This window comes from Sapajus apella, unplaced genomic scaffold (genome assembly GCF_009761245.1).
Source record: "Sapajus apella isolate SASKATOON/1434 unplaced genomic scaffold, GSC_monkey_1.0 scaffold2, whole genome shotgun sequence".
In the NCBI taxonomy this organism is placed as follows: domain Eukaryota; kingdom Metazoa; phylum Chordata; class Mammalia; order Primates; family Cebidae; genus Sapajus; species Sapajus apella.
Window position 1 is genome coordinate 74,262,517 of NW_022436942.1, and position 22,383 is coordinate 74,284,899.

At 36.4% G+C, this 22,383-nt stretch overlaps 1 protein-coding gene and 1 long non-coding RNA gene across 4 annotated transcripts in view; both read right to left on the reverse strand.

Moving 5' to 3' along the window:
- Positions 1 to 22,383, reverse strand: part of MED13L (mediator complex subunit 13L) — a 309,612-nt gene that overhangs the window by 153,891 nt on the left and 133,338 nt on the right. The gene's annotated exons all lie outside the window — the stretch shown is intronic.
- On the reverse strand, positions 11,797 to 14,150 carry LOC116556600. The gene is made up of 2 exons (XR_004271081.1): positions 14,120 to 14,150; positions 11,797 to 12,974 (listed from the first exon to the last, which is right to left on the reverse strand). It is a non-coding gene; the product is annotated as an uncharacterized LOC116556600 (long non-coding RNA).

Consider the following 22,383-nt stretch of genomic DNA (forward strand, 5'->3'; position numbering starts at 1 on the left):
TTTTTTTTTTTTTTCCCCAATCTCAAAACTCAACTACAAAAAAAAAAAAAAAAAAAAAAAAAAAAAAAAAAACTTTTTAAATGGGCAAAAGATTTGAACAGACGGTTCACCAAATAAGACTCTAGATGAATGGCAAATAAGAAAAAGTGCTCAAAACCTCATTAGTCATTAAGGAAGTGTAATTTAAAATCACAATGAGATATCATTATCCATTAAAATGGCTTAAAAGAAAAACTGACAATGCTATGTGCTGATTAGCATATAAAACAGAGTAGCCAGAACTGTCATATACTGCTGGTGGGCATGCAGAAACAGCACAGCCACTTTGGAAAAGTTGCCCTTGGCAATACTGTATTTTGTAAAGTTAAACATACAGTTACCATACAGCCCAGCAATATCCCTTTGTAACATTGTGAAACATATATTTGGTCCTCTTTCCTGATATATAGCTCCTGTTCCTGACATATAGCTCCTAAAATCCTTGAAATCTCTAGAGTGCTAAGAATGTCTTTTGTACACTAACAGCGAAAGAAATTACTGGTGGTCTAGACAGCCTCAGGATGAGGGCTGATTAGCAGGGAAATAATCATGTGACCAGAGGGTTACAACTTTCAGTCTCAGCCCCCTATTTCCCAACCCCCATCCACCCTGACCTCTAGGGAGAATGGCTAAAGGTTGAGTTGATCACCAATGGACAATGGATTAATGAATCAAGCCTACATGATTAGATAATGAAGCTTTCAATAAAAACCCAAAAAGACTGAGTTCTGAGAGCCTCCAAATAACTGGACACATGGAAGTTCTTTGAGGGTGGCTGCGAAAGATGGGAAAGTTCTTCAATGTTTGTGTCTTAGACTCCATTATAAGAGGGAGTTACAATCTCTTGCTCTACGGCCATTATCCGCTATTAGCATAAACATATAACCATGTATATGTATTCTCTAAATCAGCTACGTCTTAAATCAGCTACCTTGACTCGCTCCAACATGTCTGAACAGAACTGGGCAAGCTCCAAACCCTGGGGCATGCCATTCCTTATTTGGAAACCCTTCTGACCTTCTCCTGACTGGATTCCTCTCCTTCCTTGTCTTCTTCCTTGTCTTCTTTCCCCTTATCTATTCAGGAAATTTCCAAGTTTTTAGCCAATGGGGCCAAGCATAGAATGTGAAGTCCTGTCTAGCCAATGGAAACTGGACACAGCAGAACGGCGACTGCATCAGGTTATGAAAGTTATAAATCTCCCTGTCTCCTTTGTTCAGGTGTGCTCTCCCAGCAAGACTGCCAGCCAGTTGCACCCTTCCTGCAGGAAGTAAACTAGCCTTGCTAAGTGATCCACTGTCCAGATGTGGATTTTTCCAGACATTATAAACCCATTTCCCACAGTGGCACACTCAAGAGAAGGCATGGAAGCTCCTGTCCCTTCCTACATGCCTTGCCTTATGTGTCTCTTACATTTAGCTGTCCTCCGTATCCTTTGTAATAAACCAGTAAACATAGTGAAGTTTCCCCCGAGATCTGTGAGCCATTCTGGCAAATTAACAGAACCCAAGGAGGGGGTTGTGATAACCCCTGATTTATAGCCAATTGGTCAGAAGCTTTGGAGGCCTAGAGTGGCTCCTAGCATCTAAAGTGGGGACAGTTCTATGGGACTAAGCCCACAGCCTTTAAGATGTGACGCTATCTCCAGGTAGACAGTGTCAGAATTGAACTGAATTAGAGGAAAACCAGCTGGTGTCCCCAGCAGAACTGATTGATTACTTGGTGTAGGAGAAACACCCTCTCCCCACCTCTGCAATGTTTGGTCAAGAAGTGTTTTGTGTTATGAGAGTACAGTAGGAGAAAAAAGTTTGTTTCCTCCTTACATCCTCCTAGGTATATACTCAAGTAAAATAATTTATGTTCACATGAAAAACTATAGCAAATGTTTACAGTAATTATATTTGTAAACACCAAAAACTGGAAACCATCCAAATGTTTCTCAACAGCGGGACAAACAATGAAATACCTATACAATGGGCTACTAATCACAAATAAAAAGGAACTTCTGATAAAAGCAAAAATATGAATTAATCTCATTATGCAAAGTAAAAAGAAGCCATACTCAAAAGACTATATGCTGTATGATTCATTCATGTGACATTCTTGCAAAGGCAAATTTAAGGTACTGTAAACTTCTCAATGGTTTCCAGGTATGGAGGTGGTGAGATAGTTTGATACCAAAGGGACACAGGAAATTTGAGGGGTGACAGACCCACTCTATATCTTGATTATAGTGGTAGTTACATACCTGCACACATTTGTGCAAACCTGTAGAAAAATTATTTACTAAATATGGTAAACTTCACTCACAATCTTTTACTGTTCTAACTTATGAAAACTCATTTTACTATTGATCCAAGTTTCTAAACTTAAGCATCAATAATATGCTAATATTAATGTCTTTATTTTCTTAGTGTTGAAAATGAGAACAACATTTAATCAAAAGGACTCGTTCTATAAATTTATATAAAAAAAGCATTTTTTATTCCAAAAGATATGGCATTTATGTGATTGACCTCCATTCATGAAGTATTAAAAAAAAAAAAAAAAAAAAAAAGTCTGAGTAATTAACAAGGAAATTCAGACTGAAGTAATTCTTCCAAAAGCCCAATGTACCACAGTTACATTCTTCACTTCGTATCAAACACTGTATATAATGCAAATGTAACAAAATATAAACATCTTAAGGTAAATTTTTTTTTTTTTTTTTTTTTTTGAGACAAGCTCTAGCTCTGTCATCCAGGCTAGAGTACAATGACATAATCACAGCTCACTGCAGCCTCGACCTTCCAGGCTCAGCAATCCTCCTACCTTACTCTCCCAACTGGCTGGGAGTTAATTATAGGCATAGGCCACCCTGCCCAGTTAATGTTTTATATGTTGTAGAGATGGGGTCTCACCATGTTGCCCAGGCTACTCTTGAACCCCTGAGCTCAAGTGATCCTTCTGCCACTGACTCCCAAAGTGCTGGGATTACAGGCATGAGTCAATGCACCCAGACAATATTTTTATTTTTAAACTGCTAAAAATTATTTTGAAAAATAATTATATGGTCATTCTCATCTGTTCCTTTATATTCTATATATAACATATAAATAAATATAAAGTTTAGGCGCTAAGTTAATATAAAATGAAATATAAAATAATATAAAATATAAGCCCTCAAACAGGTTGAGGGCTTAGTCCTCAACCCCACTGTCCCCACTTCAGATGCCAGGAGCCAGCCAGTTCAGGCCCCCAAAGCTTCTGACCAATTGGCTATAAATCTGGGGTCCTCACAAAACAAAACAAATCATACTCCTTAAGCCCTTGTCTAAGTAAAGTATACTAAAACTCAGAAAACAATACACATTTATAAATAATAAGTTAACAAAATTTAAATATAAATCAATAGAGGTAATTATAAAAGTAGACAGTGTTTGGACTTAAATTTCCTATGTCTTAACATATTGTACTAAACATTACATACTAAAGATTTAAGAGTAATCAATTTATCATAAAAAATTATCCTAAACCAATAACCACACTAATAAATAATATCAATTTAGGCTATGAATTTAAGGATAATACATTAATTTGCTGATCCTTTTAATTTACTGTCACTAACAAATGTATTTGTCTAATAGAATATAAATCAGACCATCCTTTTTTTCTCATCTAATACCTCATTGATCAGGGTTTCCAGAAATATAACAGCAACACATGTTTCAATGAATCTCTAAAATTTCAAAACAAGTTAAATCTGCAAAGGCATGCCTGGAATCTAATAACAGATAATCTGATCAACATTAAATAGCCAATAGCTCTTTACCGTGTTATGTGTCAAGCACCAGGCGGGGAACTAGGAATGCTCTCAAAAAGCTAACACAGATATGCACAAGCCACTGAGAGACAAAAACTATTTTCAATACTCTGCAGAACAGCTACTAGGCATAAAATGTCTTAGATTTTCAATTAACAATTAAGTAACATATAGTTAAGGTTGGTTTTCTATCCAAAAAACAATCGATCTTATTTTATTTTATGTGCAAAGGTTTGAATTAAGCACCATATATAAATGGGGAGGTGGGGAGACCACTCACCACGCCACTATGGGACAGAGTAACAGACATCTGGCACTCACTTTTGTCACTTAGCATTGGGCTTCTTATCACTGGGAATTGTCCATTTCCTGTATCATTAACAGTCCTGGTTGGGGGCAAATATGATCTTCCCTAATGGAAGCTAAAAATGCTGATTCTCGCTTTTCCATCCTCTCCTACAGTATAAACAAGGAAATATATCCTAACCCCTACCAGATGCTCCTGGCCACACCTTTGACTCTGAATCCAAGGACAAAAAGAAAGTTGATGGAGATATCTTTCTGACAGCTCTAGAAACAGAATCTTCAAGATCAAGTTTTTGGTGCTAAAGCAGTAGAGGTAACATAACATCTAGTGCTTGGTGGTAGCTAGCAGTAGCTTATTCATTGAACTACTTCTGCACTGCTGACTGTAAAAGTGCCAAATAGTTCTGTGGACACCCAATATTCTTTTACTCAAATCCTTTTCTTCTTTTGAAGCTAAGACCTCTGATGAATACAGTTTATTCTAATCTCCATTTTATAGATGAGAAAATTAACACTTAATCTTAAGAAGACTGGGCATTGTGCCTTACACTTGTTATCCTACCACTCTGGGAGGCCAAGTGGTAGGATTGCAAGACTCCACCTCTACAAAAACTTTTTAAAAATTAGCTGGATGTGGTAGCACAGGCCTGTAGTCCTAGCCTCCTGGGAGGCTGAGGCAAAAGGATTACTTAAGTCAAAGAGTTTGAGGATGCAGTAAGCTATGATGACATGCCACTGTACTGCAGCCTATGCAAGAAAGAAAAGATCTCTTCTCAAAAAAAGAAAGAAAGAAAAAATACACACACACACACACATATACTTGTCCAAAGTCACATAACTACCAAGTCTTAAGAAATGCAGTCAAACTGAGCTATAGTCAGCAGCATAAAGGGATCAAATGTTTTTATACCTACTGTTATGAATAATAAAATATATTAATCCATTAACTAATTCCTCAAGGGGAAGCAATTTATTTTCATAGCTGCTGTGACTAGAACTTCTTGGACATTCATAAACATGCACAGAGTTAACTTAACTATGTATATTTCAAAATTTCACTGAAATTAGCACCAATCTAAAATTTCCTCACATGTACTTAAGAGGATTAGTGGTACAGATGGGATTCAAATCCAAATGTTCTGACCCTGACACCCATGCTCTTTCCACTACACAACACTTAGTATTAAGCAAATCCACTCGCTCAACCCTTCTTTAACCATTGTTTTATTCTTAGCAATGGCTAGAAAGGCAATCTTAACAGTGAAGTTAAATTTGCCTTTGGTTCCAAAATTTGGACCCAAAATTAATGTGTTCTAGTTACATGTAAATCTTTCAAAGGCTAAGTCAGACAAAACCACATTTTAGCTTTTTTAAATAATTTCTCTCTCTCATTCTTCTTTCTCTCCCCTCCCCGCCCCACACACACACAGGGAAAGATTTTCTTCAGGGGAAAATATATGCAGAGGAACAGAGCAGTCAGCCTACATTTCTACAAATGAAATGCATTCTCCCTTTCAAGGTGGACAGAGAAGAAAAACAGCTGCCAAAAAGTCTATAAGAAGTCCGTATCTTTATGAAACCTACAATCTCTCCATGGCATGCTGTCTCCATTCCAAAAGAAAAAAATAAAAAGCATGAAAAAAAGCCTTTCTAATTCCTTTGGTTTTTCCAGTTTCAACTTAAATGTTTATGATACCTTAAGAATATAAAGTAGCAATAAGATTGTCTTTATAAACTATGTTTATAAGTCTAATTATGTATAATGGGAGAATTTTCCTAAAATTTTGTTGGTCTCGAAAGAGAAAGAACCAAGAGATTGAAAATGTATGTAAAATAAATGAGTGGCAACAGTCAATCAAAACAAGAAATTTCTAAATTAAAACATTCTCCTGCTGTTATTTTGTCTATTACAGCCAGATTGAAAACTAAAACTAAGTACTACTACAGCTGCTTATTTACAAAGAAAAACTATTTTGGCACAAAAGTTATCTCACTTAAATAATAAAAGCTACCATCAGAATATGTTTAAATTGCTGTTATTCAACCTCTTTTACTATAGTTATCCTCATAATCAAATATTTAAACTGCAAAAGTACTATATAAACATTTTTAACAGAAAAGACAGTGTTTATAAAGGAAAATTTTTAGATAGCAGTAATTATTGCTTAGTGCCCAAATAATTTTTCAAAATCCTCACCAATTGTAATGTAAGTTCTTTCAACTTCACAAAACATGGCTCCTTGCAGAATTAATAAGTTTATTTGAAAGAAAACACATATAAAAGGTTCAGGGGGAAAAAAGTCAATATGGCAAAATATCAAAGCAGCATATACTTCAATGATTTTGTGTTTCCCAGCAGAGATCTTGGAAAGATATCCCTTCCAATTCCATAAATGAAACTGACATACTTTACTTGAAGGGGAAAAAAATGGGAGGAGGGAGAATGGAACAGGGTAGGGAGGAGCATAAAGATTGTGAAAACCTAGAAGAAATTCAAGCTTATGCTTTTAGAATTCAGGTCACCCGGCCTTACACAGTTTAAAAGTAGAATTGCTTTCAAAGAATACATATTTCCTCTGAGCTATGATACATATTTCCTTTTAATGTATCATATTGCAGCAACAGCTGAAATGAACGGTCTAGACATCAAAAACACTTCTTACTCCCACCTACTGCTTTTTTACCTCAGGCATCAAAACTAATGAAACCTATTATCCAGAACATTGAGTTCAGCATCGGCATTGGCCACTGCAAATACTGGAGGTGGGGGAGGGGCACTTTCAGGGATGGCACTCCTTATTCAGCCATTAAAATTGCTGAAAATCAAATTTTGCTCAAAACTTCAGCAATACAAGTAAAGGAAGGCACATGAAACAAGGACACTGTTTCACAGTTAGATTTCAGCCACTAACTGCTAAAGACAGCACAGCTCTGAATCCAGGATTTATCATTTGCCCCCTGCCTTTGTTTTCAATTTCTACCTTAAACATATAAAATGCACTGTAGTGTTAAAAAAAAATCTTCTGAAATTATTAAATCTACTTACTAAAAACTACACTAACCAAATATTACAACAAGAAAATATGTATCCATTTAATCTAATTGCAACAAATAAAGGAATACCAAGATAAATATTTTTGAAATATCTGCCTTCTCAAAACTGACTTACCAAAGAAATTAAGTAACAAAGGAGCACAATGCTACATTGATTCTGAAATATAGCACTTCACCCATAAAAAAATCCAATGACTTACAACACCACTGATTGATAAAGTTATGCTGCCATCAGATGCCTCATAGAATCTATATTTGAAATCATTAATAACTAATAGACTTATTACTTATATCAACTTCATCCTATTTAGAGTTCTGATTTCTTGAATTGCTCATGAGTATAAAACATTCAGTGTATCACTTAACAAATCTATGTTGAAAATGGATTGTAATCTTCCCGATGTCAATTCATCAAACAAGTAAGAATCATAGGTAGAAGATAAATACCAAAACATTCCATTTATTTCAACCTATTTGCAAACTTAAGTAATTACAAATATTGATAATATCTAGCAAATAAAAGCACAATTGCGATTCAACATTTTAACAGGATAATATCTTCCTAAGGAATCAGCATGGGTTCTCTGTCAACTGCAGGATAACCGGAATTTTAATGACAGTTTCTACACAGCAATGAAGCAGTTGAGACCAGACCCAAGTTAGCATTTCAATGGATCACAAGACTCCCTGTAAAGTCAGCAAACTTTAAATTGAAGGAAACCATAAAACTAAATTTCTAAATAAACTGTACAAGGCCTTCAAAAGACAACTGCTACAGAAAACACTGAAAAAAAAATATTGCACAGTGGCTGTTATTGACTTCTCAAAACCAAATTTGTCCTCATTTGCTACTTATTTCAAACATTATAAAAAATGATTACCATTTTTAATCTTTAAAACTATGCTCTTAATATGCTCTAGAATGCATAAACAAGGGTCTAGAAGGATTAAAATTAACAATTATCTTTGCTAGAATAATGCTTATTTTCTCTTTTACTTCTTTGAGTATTTTTCAGATTTCATGACAGGCATTACTTTAATAAGCTTACATTTTAAAATAAATTTTTAAAATAAGGCTACTATATTAAACAAGACTGTAAGTCAGAAATTACAAGGAAGACCAACATTTTTAAAACAGGAATCATCACAAGACAAATTTTGAGACAGAAAAGCAGCATGTGATTCAGTTAGAATATATATATTTAAATTCATCAATGCTACAAACATTTAAAAAACTTCCTCCAGGACAATGATATTAATAAAAATGGCAACTATTGATTTCAACATTGGCACAATTGAGCAGTAAAAATTTAAAATATTTCCTTCCATTCTTCAGACACAAACTGATTTGAATCAAACACACACACACACATACACACACACACACACACACACACACGTGCACACACAATCTTGCTACTAAAATCCTGACAGGGCAAGTCCCCAAATTGCCTTTTACACTAAAGCTCAAACAGTTGTCTGTCACTGCTATTACTGTGAGTAATCCTTGCAGCTGTAACTGTTTGAAATGCAGCTGTCTCGTTGGCATTCTCTCCCCACCCCTAGTCATCCAGCATTTCTGTTCTTGCTACAATAATCTTAAAGAGCATTTTACAGGAGGCTTAGCCCTGGCTGAGGGCACTCTACGGCGTGACCGAGAGAACATGGAAACACGATTCATTAGACACGCCTGGAGTGATAACAATGGTGCTGCTTCTTACTGCCTTTCATTTCGTACATCAGGCTGAGACTAATGCATTCTCGTTACACAACAAGCACATTTATAGACAGGGAAAAACTGTAATCACCTTTGATTAAGAGACAGCATATTTTTCCTATATGAGCCGCCAGCCATACTGACATAGTAATTATTTTTTAACTGACAGGTTAAAATAGCAAATGTAGCAAAAATAACATCTGCAGAGAGAGAGAGACAGAGAGAGAAACAAGGGAGCTGACTACTGTGAAGACTTGGTACACAAAGGTTTCTTTAGACTAAACTCAGTGCCATCTCCTTGAGACCTGATGGGTACTCTGGCTTTTATTTCGGCTTGACAAAATGTCAAATATTACAGAAGTCACCCTTAAGGGAATTCATTCTATAAATCCAATTCTTTGCAGGCAGAAACTACAAAATATTTTTGTCACTGAAACTGTAATTATTATTGATCTACCTTCTTTCCACTTCTTTCACCACAGGACAAGAAAATTCAACAGTAGTATCCTTTTCTTCCATTATCTTACTACAAAATAATTTGTTCTCTTTGCTTTGTTATCCAGTTTTACTACAAATAATTTGTTTTCCTTTATATAAAATGCTACTCCAAGACAGAAGAAAATCTGCTTTCTACTGTAACACAGCTTTTAAAATGTAATTTTGATTAAAAACAAAAATACAGAATAATTAGATCAGTCTATCATTTCACTTAACACGCAGCAACTGCTGCACCTGGTGAAGGTTTGAACTGTAACTATAAAAGCCCTAATTTATGCTGAAACCCTATTTGGTCTATAATTTTTTTTAAAAAGCCCTAATTTAAATTAGAAAAAAAAGTCATAAGCCACATTATACTGACAGCATATAAAGTCAATTTTCTTAAGGAATTTCAAAAAGTGAACCACCTTTCCACATACACATATGCAATCTTTTGTTGGTTTACACATGTGTGTTGCTGGGTTGTAGTTTACAGAGAATTTGGTATTTCGCAGAAAAAAAAAATTGTCATGAATTGAAATATCATACTTAAACCAAAATATTGGAAAATACTTTTTCAAAGTTAGCAGATTCTGTATAATTAAGCAACGATAAAATAATCTCTTTTTAAAACTTTCCATAACACTATTGAGTCTTACATTACGAATGTGCTACAAAATGAAACAATTTACACTTGTGAAAATTTGTTAAGACAGAAAAGAAACAAAAATAAGCAAATAATAGAAAAAGTTTGGTTTGGTTCACAAAACTGTGGAACCTGTAATAGCTTTTGAAAAATAATTATGTAGCCAGGCAATGTGTTAGGAGCCCATATTCCCAGCTATTCAGGATGCTGAGGCGGCAGGACACATGAGCCCGGAAATCAAGGCCAGCCTGGGCACTACAGTGTGATCCTATCTCAATCTATCAATCAATCAGTCAATCAATCAATCGATACAAACGGTTCTGTACATACAACAAACAAATTTTGTAAAACGGCAAATGCTTGAGCAATTTTAAAAAGTAAGATTTTAGAGTTTTCTGACCTGTGCTACCACAGCAGCTTAGAAACTAGAAAATGTGTAGCCTAACTCTAGCGTGTCTATAAATGGACCACTGCACTCTAATGTGCACTTAACACAGTGTACTTTGAGAAGTTCTGTGTGTCCCACACAATTTTAGAATGACAAAAGCTTAAAATTTTCATCATCTGGAATCAATGAGTCTTTTTACAGAAGATAACATCTATCTCCACTGCCAGTGATCAACCCATGTCTTTCTCTCTTCTTTTGGTTTTCTATACTGGACATGACTCCCCCAAAACTAATCAAATTACTTCTACATATTTTCCCTGTCTTCTTTTTGAAAAAGACAAAATTAATCATTAATATAAAACATGTCACCACACATTAAAAATTTTTATTTAAAAAAAATTTCATTGGATAACACTGAAAGGAAAACAAAAAAAATTCAGTTTAAATGTATTCTTAGTTATTAGAACATTTTTCTTTCATAAACAACTATGGTTTCCATATGAATTTCCACTACCCTCATTTGGCTCTTAATAGACTCCAATATTATTATTCTCAAGTTTTAAAAGACAGAATGTATAATTCTCTCCTCGTGTCTTCAAAATTAATTTGTTTTTGAATGCAAAAACAACCTATTGGAAAGCAATAAAAATTTCTCAAAACTTTTATTAAAACATATCCAAGAAAAAGTTGTCATTATTCAAAACTTAATAAGTCAAGAGGTTTCCACTCATAAGCAAAAAATTTGCAAATGACTGAAATACACCAACACTGCCAATATTTTTACTTAATGTAGGTGTTTCAACACTGCAAGATTTCTTGGCATTGAGTCAATATGAAAACTGCAAGTACTTTAGGAAATGAAGATCAGTTATTTACACAGTCACAGTGATGTGAATGAGTTCAATTCTATGTTCTTTCAAAATTTGGCTAGAATGGCATTTTGATTGAAAAGTTAAGTGACACAGCAGTTTTGGATAGGCACAGTGTGAAGTAGGGCAGGGCTGGGCAGCTCCCGTAACACAGGGGCAATGGTTTCTTCCTGTGGTCCCTGGAGTACTAGAGTCCTGTAGAAGAGCCCCAGTAAATCACTCTGGCCCTTTCCATCTCCAAACTCAACCAGTACAGCTGCAGTTTTATCCAGTTGTATGTAGTTTTTGCCATTATAATTTATGAAGTTCTACAGAAAGTTCACTTGAAAAGATATTATAAATAAAGAGTTTGCAAAGAGTATATAATTTGCAAATTACCGGAAAAGCTGAAAGAATAAATCAAACCAAAAACCCAAAAAGCCTGGGCCATTGGGCAATGCTAACACTTTGGTGGCTCTGTTGCTTCTTTTGTAGTTATCTACACTTTCTTTGAGATTCTTTCCAGGTCAAATTGCGTAATTCTAACCAGCTGCACTAGAATGTGGGAAAGCCCTCCCAGACAGATTCTGAGGATTTTAAATGTTTATAAAGTGAAGTCCTAATCAATCTACCCCTTCTAGTTACAAAACCCAAGACCAAAACCAACACTAAAGTTAAGCATTACAGAGCAAGTAACCTTTTGATAGGCAGGCCCTAGAATCTATCCACCATTCAGAATAGATTTTTCATAGGTTTTAAAAAAAATGTAGTTTCCAAATAATTAACTTACAATTTATGTTTTGAAACACAGGCTGTCAATACTTTGTCAACTGGTGTCTGATTACATTAATTATTCCTTCCATAGTTTAAATACCAGCTATTATAAAGTATAACAATAAAATGTTATTTTACCACTTTGAAAGACAGTTTTCATATTGATGGAACTATCATAAAGATTTTTGGTTGCCTGTAATATTTCTTGGGAGGTATATATCTGTTATATAATAATTCACTTATTTTGTATGCAATTTTCTGTTTGTTATAATTCACAATTTTAAAACTTTTTTGGAACTACGGCTCAAAAACAAAAAATACACATGAGATAATATGAGGTTAAAAGGTCAACTGTATATATACCATCATCTCAGCTTTTAAGATGTGTGTTTAGATATCTGTAATAGAATAAACAAAAGTTATAATTATTATAAATCTTTACCCAAACTTTTTACACTAAATTTTAAATAAAAGTAGCCCTATGTAGTCCATTAAGCAGTTAATAACAGTTAATACTCTAACTAAAATATACACATATTCAAAGGCAGTATTTCCCACTCAGAATGACTCAGCAGTCCAGGTAATTAAGAAAATAACCTAAGAAGAAACGCAGCAAACATAAAACAGATGCTGTTTGAACAGAAGATATACTAACATTTGTTTTATAATCCAGCTTCATCAAGAAGCAAAGCTTTTTAAACTAGTCTCCCTGCTTTCACTCAAGGCACCTTAAGTCCATTCTCCATGAGAGCCAAAGTAATCTTTTCAAACCCTACGTCACATGGTAGCATCCTTCCACTTAAAACCTTATTTTAATGGCTTCTCATAGAATTAACAATCTATTTAATAAGCTCCTTATCATGGCTTACAATATTCTACCTTTATCTCACCTCTATCTACCTCTTTCACCTCCCTCTGTGTACCTGTTTCAACAGCACTGGCCTTCTTTTTTCCAACAAAGTAAGCTCAAAACCTCTGCCCTTCCTCTTCCTGTATGTGGCTGTCTCCTCCAAGGGGCATTCCCTACCTGACCCTCTTATGTAAAAGTAGACCTGTCCCAGTCAGTCACTTTCTCATCTACTGCTTATAGCAGACAACTGTTAAGAAATTACTCATTTATTACTTCGTCTTCTCACCCACCAAAAAGAATGTCAGCACTGTATGAACAAGGGCAATGTCAATCCATGTGTGCTTACTATACTGCAAAGAACCCTCCACAGAGAAAAACATTGTGACCCTGAGAAAAACATTCAAAGTGGAACAAAATGCAACCTAATACAATTCTAAGTATGTTTATACTATGCAAAATAGCGGAAAAGACACTTTTATAAAAGGCTTAGCTTTTCTTCCTACTGACGATTTAAAGCTCTTACTTGAACCCTTGATAATTAGCAAGATTAGAGCGACCAATGAAGAATGTTCTTGAGGGGAAAAAAAAAGAGAGAGAAAAAATAAATTAAAGTACTTCAATAAACTCACAATTTAAAGTAGTTACTGTCATGAAGTGGGTCTCCTAAGAGTTTAATGTTTTAAAATTGGGCAATTTTAAATTATAGAACTTCTATCCCAATAAGAAACATCTAGAAATAGCATTGTTAACTCTTCATTCACTTTCCTATGCATAATTCATTCTACTTATCAACTCTATAAGCTATTATTATAGATGACCGCTCTTAATCACTATGAATTTAACAACGTCCTATCAGTCGTGGTCATCATATCTGAAATAACAAAGTTACACAATTATGGAGTGATATTAAATTAAATTCATATTTACATGTTGATGTAAGTGCATGTAAACAAGAATAGGACATATGTGTTCCATGTTCCATTCTATTAGGTACTACGAGCTAAGGTCCCTGTAGTACTTATCATAAGCGACATCTACAAAGGTCCAGGAATCTTTCCCTTGGGGAATGAGGGGAATCATAATTTAAAAAAAAAAAAAAAAAAGTGGAAAAATGGTGTAGAAGCACTTTTATGGAAGTTTTAGCAATTTCATATTTTCTTCTTCCTGAAAAATCAGCTTCTACATAATTATTCTCAAGTATCTCTGGCTTATTCATACACTAAATTTTTGTTGATTCTTTCTCACCAATTTTTAAAACAGAATTGTTTTCATATGGTATAACTTAAGGCCAGGCGTGGTGGCTCATGCCTTTAATCACGGCACTTTGGAGGCCGAGGCAGGCGGAACAGGAGGTCAGGTGTTCAAGACCAGCCTGGCCAACATGGTGGAAACCCATCTCCACTAAAATTACAAAAATTAGCCAGGTGTGGCGGCATGCGCCTGGAGTCCCAGCTACTGGGGAGGCTGAGGCAGGTGAACTGCATGAACCTGGGAGGCGGAGGATGCAGTGAGCCAAGACTGTACCACTGCACTCCAGCCTAGGCAACAGAGTGAGACTCTGTCTATACATACATACATACATACATACATACATACATACAGTATAACTTAGACATATATACATCCATTGTAAATTCTCAATTTAACCGAAAACAGTGAAAGTATTTATTTCATCTATTTGAGGATAACTCAAATATTATACTCTGAGGCAGATTAGTGAAAATCCCATTTTCAGAAGAGTTATTAAAATGAAGGTGAAGAGAGAAGAAACTGAAATACAATGGATCTTTTAAATCAGCTAGACAACTATTCACTAGTCACATTCATTTTGTATCCCTCAGTCTGGAAAAAGCAAGGTTCTTTTTAACTTTCAATTAGTCATACACTGTCCTGTTTATATTTTCTCTAGCCATTTTGCCCTTTTGGAGGTGAACCCTAAATTAAATCAAAGACATATAATACACAGACAGCAATTTGGAAGTGGATTTTTGCCTACCCAAACCAGACATCATGCCTTGCCAAGGGAGCAACTCTGTATAAATAAGACTATTCACAAGATAGAAATGATCAGCACAGGATGGGTGCGGTGGCTCACGCCTGTAATCCCAGCACTTTGGGAGGCCGAGGTGGGTGGATCACCAGGTCAGGAGTTCGAAACCAGCCTGACCAACATGGTGAAACTGCATCTCTAATAAAATTACCAGAATTAGCCAGGCACGCCTGTAGTCCCAGCTACTTGGAAGGCTGAGGGAGGAGAATCGCTTGAAACTGGGAGGTGGAGGTTGCAGTAAGCCAAGATCACACCACTGCATTAGAGCCTGGGCAACAGAGCAAGACTCTGTCTCAAAAAGACAGAGAGAGAGAGAGAGAGAGAGAGAGAGAGAGAGAGAGAGAGAAATGATCAGCACATACCCATTTACCTCCAGGGTAATCACCAAAACTTCAAAGTGCCAAAGAACAGTATCAATGCTTTTGTCTAAAAGATCACAGAAACTCTAGAAGAGACCCTTCATAACATAAACATGCATCACTTTCCAGGAAACTCATAGGTTTCTTAAACTCACAAAAAAACTCCCTAAACATTTTTTATTAACTATGAAAATCACACTCTCCTTCTTTGAAAGTGATCATACTTAAGAAAAAAAATTCTTGGCCACACTGGAATAACATAAAAATGTTTTATTCTTGCTTTACTTTGGTTCAGGTTAAGAACAACTATTTTAAAAATAAAACTCTCCAGATTGTGCAGTTTCAATTTTCCACTGCTCATTTTCTATGACAATCTGACCAAGAATTCCCCACAGCCACCCGCCAGGAGGGGGAAAGATAAGCTGATACTCTAAAACCTCATTCTCAGAAAAGTAAGTATCTCTGATAACCTGTCCAGTTTTTCCAAAAATATTAATGAAAAGGTAACGATACCATAAACTGAAAGGCTGTTTTAGAAATGAGCAAGTCAGGCTTGTCAAAAGGCCAGAAAGGACTTTCTGGAAAGAATGATAAGCATCTTGGAATCTCACTTCTCTCACACACTGAGCTCCAATCTGCAGCCTTTTCCCTCTGAGCCAATGCACTTGATGGGTGTGATAACAGATGGATCATTGTATCTGCCAACTTCCTGTGATGTACTGTATGGGGACTGATAATTTAGTGACTACAGAAGTTCTACAACAGACAATGCAAGCAATACCGGCATTCAGTAAGTAGATGCATGCAGTCCTCTAACAGTCTGTAGGTGTTGAATATATGTGGATTATTGCGCAATACAAGCTCTCTACAAGTATCTAAACCATTAAAAAACAAAAAACAAAAAACTTACTGGGCAAGCTAAAAACTAATAGAAAAATAAACAGAAAGAAACAAGTATATCTTACTTTCAAAGTGACTTTTTCACTTAAACACGTGAAAAACCTCTGAACAATATATGTTTTATTGAAGTTTTCTAAGCAGGTTAACTTAGAAAAATGCATGTATATTTAAAAAGTATACATTGTGGGCTTGGTTTTCAGGCTTTGCAATTGGAAGTTATAACAACCAAAAACTGGCTCTAACCATTGCCAAATGTCCTCTGGGAAGAAAAAAAAAATCACTTCTATTGAGAACTACTGGAGAAGAACAGTCTAAAGTTCCACTCGTTCGATTCTAACGCTTATTTTGGAGGAAAGGGAGGAATGATAAGGAAAGGAGATTGTTTATTTATGGAAATTATACACAAAATAATCAAACATAATCCATATTGTATGTGCCAGCTAAGCACATATTATAATACTAAACAGAGGAAAGGCTATATAAAGATTCAGCATGCAAACTGTTCACCAGGTTGCACAGCAAATTGGAAAGGCAACTTCCATTAACCAGCATAAGAAGCATACTTACTTCTCTCTGCAAAACAGGAAAAAATTCATAGCTCTGTCACAACACTGTGTACAACTGATACTAAAGGTACTTTCCTCACAAATCCTCATCAAATAAACTCTGCATTATGTTGAGCACAATGTACACAACTGTCAATTTTAACAGATGCTACAGTGAAACTCTAGGTTTTAGGTTCTGGTTAAAAAAGAACCTTTATGCACACGTGCGCGCGCACGTGAGCGCGTGTGTGTGTGTGTGTGTGTGTGTGTGTGTGTGTGTATCATTCAAAATCCCATTACAAACACATTTTACAAGTATCAATAACAAGGCTGGGCACGGTGGCTCACACCTGTAATCCCAGCACTTTGGGAGCTCGAGACAGACAGATCGCTTGAGCTCAGGAGTTCAAGACCAGCCTAGGTGACATGGCAAAACCTCACCTCTACTAAAAATAAAAATAAAAAATTAGCCAGGAGTGGTGGCACATGCCTGTAGTTTCAGCTACTCAGGAGGCTGAGATGGAAGGATCACTTGAGCCTAAAAGGCTGCCATGAGCCAAGATCACACCACTGCATTCCAACCTGGGTGGCAGAGTGAGACCACATCTCAAAAAAAAAAAAGAAAGAAAGAAAAAGAAAAAATATCAGAACCAAATTAATTACTACCACATTATTTTACTGGCACATCTCTGGAACCTGCAACAGGTACTCAAATTATTGGGCAGAGGATTAGTTTGTCATTTTTGCAGCAACTCTATTGGAATACTATTCTCTAAGTCTAAAGCACAAAATCTCTTTTAAAATATCATTTTAGGATACCCCAAAACATAGCATTTAAAGTAAATGTCCTATACTAAAACTAAGTATGCTATTTCCACAGGGAAATTTGATTTTTTTTCTCTTTCTGCTTGCCTTTTTTTTCCCCCTTGCAATTTCACTTATATGCTAATCCTGAGCTACAAGGTAAAAAGAAAGGGAAAAAACAGGCCAGCGCAGTGGTTCACACCTGTAATCCCAGCACTTTGGGAGGCCAAGGTGGGTGGATCTCTTGAGGTCAGCAGTTTGAGACCAGCCTGGCCAACATGGTGAAACCCTGTCTCTACTAAAAACAGAAAACAGTTGGGCATGGTGGTGTGCACACCTGTAATCCCAGTTACTCGGGAGGCTGAGACTGGAGGAGTGCTTGAACCCAGGAGGCAGAGGTTGCAGTGAGCCGAGATCATGCCACTGAACTCCAGCCTGGGTGACAAAGCGAGGTGAAGGAAAGAAGGAAGGGAAGGAGAGAGGCAGGGAGGGAGGGAGGGAACAGACTAACTGGAGGGAATTAACATCACTTGCTGCACAGTTGCAATTCTCTTCTTAGGAAAAATTTAAAACTAGTAATATTTGAAAATTGTTAGTTTGATTTACCACTGATAACACCAGGCATAAAGAGAGGAATACTTGATCATTCAATAGAAGGAACATGAGTGAACGGGCACAATTATTCCCAACTAGTAAAAGCCTATAGCACTATTCAACAAAATGAGAACCAATTCCCCCAGTTTGTTTTCTCCTTCTTCCTACATCTCTGCCTCTTTTTTAAATATGTGAGCAGACCTGCCTTTAAAATTTCCAAGCTGTATCCACAAAACATAGTACTTTGTCTTGTAACATTTTCCCTGCCAGTCAACACTGCCTAAAACTCCAACACTGAGTTTTCTTCTACCTGTCGGACTCTTAATGTAAAGGCTCCATCTAAGTAAGAGTAGAAACAGGAATTCCTAACAATCTAAAACTGCCTGTGCCTGAAGAAGAGCTAAATCTAGCATGACGATAGACCAGGCTGGTACTGTAATTCTTGGCTCTGCTCGGAAACTGGTCTTAATGGGCTCGAGGACCACAGTAACTAATGTGAGGCCTCTAGATATAGGCAGACAGGTCCTGGGGCCACAGTTCACCCAGTCTGACAAACAGTATTTTCCAAAGACAGCTCACAATATATCCCATATTACAGGCCTTTTCTTACAATGTGACACTATCACTCTTCCTATCAAGTGGTAGGATCAATATCCCATGCCCTGGATCTGGGTGGCTCTTGGTAACTGCCTCAACAAACCAAATACGGCCAAAGTGACTGTAACGTTAGTCTCCAAGTCCAGAGAGTAAGAAACCGACGGTCTCCACAACCTGACCCAGCAAGATCACTTTTGGAGTGTAACCTCCCTGCTGTGAGGAAACCAAGTCCACATGGAGTGGCCACATGTGGTTCCTCTGGTCAACTGTCTCAGCTGACATCCCAGCCAAAAGCCAGCATCAGCCACCAGCTATGTGAATAAAAACACCTCCAGAGGCAATGAGGCCCAAGCCTGATTCAAAGACTCCAGTCTTGGAGTCTTTCCAGTGGAGCCCTCAGACATCTTGGAGCAAAAACTATTGGTCCCTACTGTGCCCTGTCCTAAGTTCTGACCGACAGAGTCCATAGGCATAATAAAATAAACTGTTTTTTTTGCTACTGAGTTTTGATATTAGATGATACACATCCAGTCCAACCACTGTCCCAGGCAGAGTAGACTCATTGATTCACAAAAACAAAATTACAGCACTTCACACTAGTTTTGCAGTAACATAATCTGGATGATTATTGTTGGATGACAAATCATTAAGGCAGATGTATTATATTGAGAATAGAACTGAATTTCAAATGCACCTGATTTCATTTTAGTAAACACATTATGAACAAAGATACAGATTCAGTGAAATGAAATGCTGAATTTACCATTTATATTACATATTAATATGAAAATTTTTATGAGACCCCTCATAACATATAATAGGGTACTACGATAGTCTCAGCACTGATGCAAACTGGTTATGTGGCTAAATTTTAATTCACATATTTATCCATTCAGCAAGTGAATGGATATCTTAGGCATTATTCTAGGGGCTTAAAATTTGGCAGTGAACAGTTTTTCATAAAACTTTCATTTTAGTTGAGAGAAGCAGAGAGTAATAATTTTACTTATACAAAATTATTCAAACCCATATTAAATGCAGTGAAGACAATACATGATGGAAGGTCAATGGACGTAGGATTCATATGCTACTTAAAATAATATGGCAGTTTTAAAACAAGACACCAAATGTTCTGACACTCTTCCATTGAGAGGTAGGGCCTATTATTTCCTTCCATTGAAAAACAGGATTTATGGTTGCTTAAACGAAGGAGTGGGGTGAAAGTGACACCACGTAATCTCTACAGCTAGGTTAGAAAAGCCAGGCATTTTCAACCTCATTCAGCAGAACACTCGCTCTGAGCTAAGTGCTATGGTCCCTTCATATCTACCATGCAAATAATCAGTGCTTCTCAAATTTGGGCTCTAGAAAATACTTAAGCTTAAAATTAATGCTTATTTGTGTTCATCAAAATATCTCATAACTGAGTAACATCATATAATCTCAATACCTGTATATGTATGTATAGTTCCCACTCACAGGCTAATGAGAAAAGAACACAAACCAAAAAGAGTGAGTGAGTGAGTGAGTGAGTGAGACAGAGAGAGAGAGACAGACAGAGGAAAAGAATGATGCATTCACACCAAATGAAGCTACAAAGTTTTATAGCATTTCAAACAGGAGGAAATGGTGGAAGAATTGAGTCATCACACCATCCACAGCAGAATAGGTAAGCCAAAATTAAACAATTTGTTTCTAAGAAGACAGTACAAAATGTTTGCTATGAACAGAAACCTGCATTCAAGTAAACATCAGGTGGCATGTAATATTATGCTCTTAATCTGTATTTTTATCAGTTACACAGCTTTGATTATATTTAACCTATAAAATCGTTTCAGTTTTATAATCATAGAGCTAGAAGCACAGTGGTATCCAAAAGCCTCTGAAGTCATAACATAATGTTTTCATTAATAAGAGTGAATATAAATTGGTGACCTTCACAACATATTACAGTGCACATTTTCATGAACATTGGATTTTCTTGAATACACTTGAGATCCTAGCTGAACCATGCCAATTATTTTATTTAACATAAACAGAAGACAGTTGAGGTAATTCATTAGTAAAAATTTAAAAGTCAAAAATAAGTCATTTTGAAATAATTCTGTGTTTCAAGTAATAGTCTTCTCCTTCCAACTTTGTCTTTACATGGCTAAATCCTTTCATTTTTCAAAGTCTAATTCAAGTACCATTTCCCTGTATGAACATCTCAGGCCACTGCAGCCCAAATTTTGAGCATCTCTAAACTCCCAGACAGTGTCTACGGCATAGGAATGGCATAGACACCTGCTGCTTGACATTGTTAGCCATTTTGTGCATCCGTCTTGTCGCTAAGATGGATGATGATATGATGATAACGGAAGTGGTGGTGGTGGTATGATAAAGATGAGGACAACAATGGCAGCAGCTATCAATTACTCAGTGATAATTTATGTTCCAATCACATAATTCACCTCCATAATACTCTTATGAGGTAGATAAAAATAATCTCCATTTTATAGATACAGAAATCAAGTAACAGGACTTACGTAATTTTTCTCAAGGCCACAAAGATAACAAATGAATAAGCTAGAAACAGAAAACTATGACCAAAGTATGGGCTGTTGAAAACTCAAGGGGTTTCAGAATAACGGAGGGTGTGAACGCTGGGTAAAAAGTATGAGGTACCCCAAATGACATTAAAATCCCAGGGAAACAGGCGTTGGAATCTATTAACAAGCTTTCCAGTATATTCTTATATTGTAAGAAACAGACTGTACCCAGTGCTATCTTGCCTCCATCTAGACGATGGTATTTCTGAGAACATAGACAACTTAAATAAACTTGTCTAAAAAATACAGCATTGTACCTTTTATTATACTGATATAATTTTGTTTTTGAGACAGAGCGGAGTGTTGCTCTTGTTGCCCAGGCTAGAGTGAAATGGTGCAATCTCAGCTCACTGCAACCTCCACCTCCCAGATTCAAGAGGTTCTCCTGCCTCAGCCTCCCGAGTAACTGGGATTACAGGTGCCTGCCACCACGTCCAATTCATTTTTGTATTTTTAGTACAGAAAAGGTTTTGTCATGCTGGCCAGGCTGGTCTTGGAACTCCTGACTTCAGGTGATCTGCTGCCTTGGCCTCCCAAAGCGGATTAAAGGCATGAGCCACCTCACCTGGCCCAACATAAATTTTTAAAACCCATTATTTAAATTCTGTATTTGTTAAAATCTAAAATGATCTAATTACTCTACAAAATAAATTTTATAAAGCATAGCCCTATTCTTTAGGGTTTAAAGCCTAGCCTTAGAAGGAAAAAAAAACTGTAATTTCAATGATTTTCAAGGACTTTTTACTTATCACGGTTTGTTGTTAGGTACAGAGACTGGGGTACAGGACAGGGAAGGATGGTAGTAACACTGAAGCTGTAATGAATGTAAAAGAACTGAAGACCTCCCGGGTGATCCCTGGAATTCCCACTCAGTGTCCTTTTCTGCAAGTGAAGCACAGACCAAGCTGGAATGCTCACAAAGCTACAGTCTTTTTATGGGTTCCATCTAGCTCTAGATTTTTATGATTCAGTAAGGTGGGTGGTAAATTAAGCTGCTGCTGTCTTCCCACAGGCTTGTTTGTGGCCATCAGGACAAATCTGG